The sequence below is a fragment of the Parambassis ranga genome, chromosome 2, assembly GCF_900634625.1.
Source record: "Parambassis ranga chromosome 2, fParRan2.1, whole genome shotgun sequence".
Lineage (NCBI taxonomy): Eukaryota > Metazoa > Chordata > Actinopteri > Ambassidae > Parambassis > Parambassis ranga.
Window position 1 is genome coordinate 10,639,339 of NC_041023.1, and position 4,466 is coordinate 10,643,804.

Consider the following 4,466-nt stretch of genomic DNA (forward strand, 5'->3'; position numbering starts at 1 on the left):
TCTGGTTGTTGGCATAGAGTTTCCATGCAGAGGAGAAAAAAAACAAAAACTTTTTGACAACGCAAAAATGGCCGCATAAGCTCACAATGGAAACCTGTGTGAATGAAATGTTTCTCTTTATTGGATAAAGATGTACTGTGGCATTTATTTTGGCTGTCTCAAGGAAAGATCTCAGAAAGAGGGAGTGCGGGGAAAAGCTGGTTTCCTCGATTGTTCCAGTGAGCGCACTTTTGGCAAAAATAAAATCACATTTATACAGCAATAAAAGACACGCAGATGTCAGATTAAATGCATCCTTAACTGATGGCAAAAATAAATTCACCTGATTAAGGATTTCACAGGAATGAATTGATACCTTTTAAAACCGTAAAGGTGCACTAATTACCGAACAAAACCCAGTCAGAAAGTGACTAATCATCTTTGGCCTGAATCCCTGTCTGCAGCAGCCAATAGCTGATCGAGCCTTGGTGTCCCTTTATCCAATATACTTTTATGTGCTCCCACTGTGTTAATAACATGAAGTTTATGGAGTGTGCGCTGTAATTAAATAATGCAGGATGACTTTGAGGGGAACACAGTGGATTTTTTTTCATGCGTTCTGCACCGCGGCCCTCTTGTGGCTCTAATGGGATACAGATGGTGGCCAGAGGTTGGCCGACAGGCGGTCGGCACCGCAGACTGAGACCAGCAGGGAGTGTCCTGAAACTTGTTCACCACATTACTGTGTCCCACATGCCATGCTTGCAGCCGGTGTGAGTGTGTCAGGGAATGTGTGTGTGTGTGTGTGTTTGGGACATAAAGAGACAAAGAGAGAGGCTTCATCTTTGTCATCACCCTGATTTTAAAAAAAGAATGAATAACTGTTCTCTCTCTGTACAAGAAAGCATAGAAAGAGGTTAAATAATGAGATTTTAAAACTGCCTTAGCGAATGTATTGATTGCTGTTCTATCACGTGTCATATTTTTAATGAATGAAGCTGTTTTTATCTAAACAATGACTTTTTTCCTTCAACAAAATACGCCAGACTCTCCAATTTCACCCTACCTTCATGGCCTGAGGCAAGGCAAGGCTAGACCATTAAAATATACTGCCACAGAAGAATCTGTTGGGTGGAAGACATTAAATACAAAACAACTTGACAGTAAAAGAACCAATTTATGTTGAATCCAGACTCTCTGCTGCTCCAGAAAACTCTCTAATTGTTAACCTATGACTCTCACAAGTTATTTTGAGATTAGCCAGACTGTGAACTCTTTGGTCAGAGTTTGATGATGGCAGAAACAACACATTTTATTTTTTCTTTAGTGTGTTATGCTGGAATCACCTACCATCAAATTGTAGCTATAGATGTGTGTTTTCAGTCCAATACTCATTTTAGAAAACATCTTACCTTTGATTTTAACACATCTATGACTTTTTTTAATATCATGATAAAAAAAACTAAAAATGCCTAAATGAGAGCTACACTTCTTTAAAAATTCCTTTCACAAATCATAAATGAAGTCTAAATCCAGTCAATTTGGCGTGCTAACTTGACTCTGTGACTTGTGTCCTGGTGTGACGGTCCTAAGTTTGGGTCAGTGGGAGTGGGGAACGGGCTTTTGATTTATCACACAAATCCTCCTCTGAAATGCTCCAAAGAACTGATGGGATGTGGCATTACAAAAGATCTGTGGGTCAGAGAGCCTTTGAACTCTGACCCTTGACCCGTGGCTCCTCACAAAGGATGGAGACAAAGGGAGTGAGCAAAAGTTACACCTCCTGAGTCGCATGGTGTGAGCATCGCGGAGAAATCTGTTATCATGTAATTAAAAAAAGAGCTTACGTTAAGAGTCTGATGTTCTGTTGGATGAATGAAAATGAGATTGTGTGACGACAGCGAGAGAGAAGGCCACTGAGCACTGGTAGCCCTTGATTAGCCATTAGCCTCCGGTGATGGAAGTCACAGTCAGAGCGTCACTTCCTTTGATTACTGCACAAGAGCAAGCTGGAAAAATACATCTCCTCAGCCAATACATATCACTTCAGGGGGCTGATTTGTTGTGCTGCTTTTTCACTCCCTCTCATGATGTAATCAGAGATACTGCCAATGTGAAAAAACAAAACAATAAAAATATAATCATAATAAGTAGTCACAACTTTTAAGGCGTGTGTTGGCAGGAGCCGCCAAACTCGTCGAGGATGCTTTTCAGATGATTATCGTGAGAGCTGGAATTGACAGCCAACAGTAATTTTCATGCATCGAAGGCAAGCAACATAAATCAAATGTGTGAGAAGGAGGGCTGAGCCTGAACAACAGAGCAGCTGAGATCTTAGGACCCGCCCCTGCTCCAAGCAGCATGGTAAGTAACATTTTTATGATGCCAAGCACTTTGTGTTGACTTAATAAAACTTCCTGTCAGACTCTATGCCAGCATACTTTCAGCGTAACGCTCGCTTTCGAGGAACGCCATGCTTTATTTCTCAGTTAACCTTCAGTTGACAGCATCAGATCGCCCGCAGCCTGCTGATGTGTCCTTGAACATGACAGAAACTCCCAAGGAAGCTCCGGGGTCAGTGCTCCGCTCCTTCATCTTTCTGGAGGGGAAGCAAAATTTCTCATCAGGCCATCGATCAAGTATCAATGTCAGAGGAAAAAAAAAACGCAGCGTTGCAAATGTGTGCAGAACTGAGAACATGCTCATGTTTTGTAAATCATGCATCATCACTGACATCACCTGAAGCAAATCTTTCTGATCCAGTCCAAGATGGAGTTTTTTTTTTTGGCGCTCTACTCCTCGAGAGTCTGTGAGTGCAACGCTCAACACAACAGCTGGCAGTTCATGCCCCCTGCTATTTTCTCTCCAACACACCCCTAATTTCTTTCTGCCTCCCCCTCCCCTTCTTTCATGCTTGACTTGCAGCAGCTTTTGTCCAGTGGCAGAAGAGCTCATCAATGAGAGGGGGGGTTAGTTAGGAAGCGAGGGCATGGAGGTGGTGTTTTTTTGGGGCCCAGTGACTGGAGTATAGCTGGAAGAGGTGTCCTGCCTGCCCACAGCTCCTTCAGAAGTGAACGCTGAAGCAACATGTCATGGCTGCCAGTTATAACATGTGACCGTGACCCCGGGTGGCATTTCTCTTCTTCCCTTTGGGCTTCACCGTACAGTGTATAGAGATGGACATATCCATCACAAGGCCAGCCATAAGAGCAAAAACTGACAAAAAGGTGGAACATAGATGTTACTGAGGCACTTGATGAGGGACCTGTTGATACCTGTGTCACTCATCGTTATATCCTATGTAGAGCTTTGAATGGGCTGTGATGTAAAGTTTGGATATTTAAGGCTGAGCAGTTTCCATAAAATCGTTTATAGCCTAAAAACCTGAAAGAAGATTTTCTTCTAGCAATTTTGTTATGAGCAGGTGTAAATGGGGTCTGAATGAGTTGAATGGATAAACTGCATGATACCCTGCAGTTTCTACACTACAACCTGTGAGCCGGTTATCTGACCCTACACACCTCCTCCTTTCTTTTTTATGTATGTTTTTCCCACATTTGTAATTCAGTTATTCACTTAGTTTTGTTTTATTTGTCAGGTTGTGGGTAGCTGCCCTATACACCACAGAAGACATAAAACTGTGACTGCAAGTAATGTGTAGGACCTGTGCTTTGCCCCTTTTAACATTAAAAAACATAAAATACATGGATTACATCTGCTTGGTTCAGTTCAGTCTTCTCATTACATTCCTCAAACAGAATGCTGTTTATGAGGGCTGGAGAGGAAATAAATAGAAGAAAACGTTAACTACAAATGGAATGGAGAGGGGATGAGTGGGGCGGGGGTGCTAGACAGAGGAAATGGCTGGGCATTTGTTGGCCTGCTTATATTAGGGAGAGTAAGAGTCAAATGAGATTGTAAAAATGCCAGTCTTAACAGGCAGCAGCAGGATGTGTGCTATTAAAGGAGAGGCAGCCAGGTACACACATGCAAAGCAGCACATGCACAGATGTACCAATACACACACTGCACACACGCAGACTGCATGCAAATGGGCCGACGTATCACCCTTTCTAATCAGACTTTTCACTCCCTCCCTCCCACAGCAGGCCGGCCACGTGCTCCGTCCCCACAGCTTTGTGGCTAATTCTGCCATTGACAGCCAGCTCTGCTCGCTAATCCATTACTAGATGGTGGAAATTGATTAGTGTGCAGAAGACTCGCCCATGCTAATGAAGTTAGAGTGCAATCAGCTAATTTTAAAGCATGTGACATACAGTATGTGTGGGTATAAGTCCACCCAGATGCATGAATATTGACGAATGCACACTTCTCCATGTGTGCAACATGATTTCGAATAAAGAACTTCCTTTAGGGGAAGCATTTGAAGTTTTCTCTCTCTCTCTGCTCACTAAACCCAAAAATAGAAATCACTGTATATCAATGTATATCTACTGTCAAACGCCCCCCCTCACCACAGACCTGTC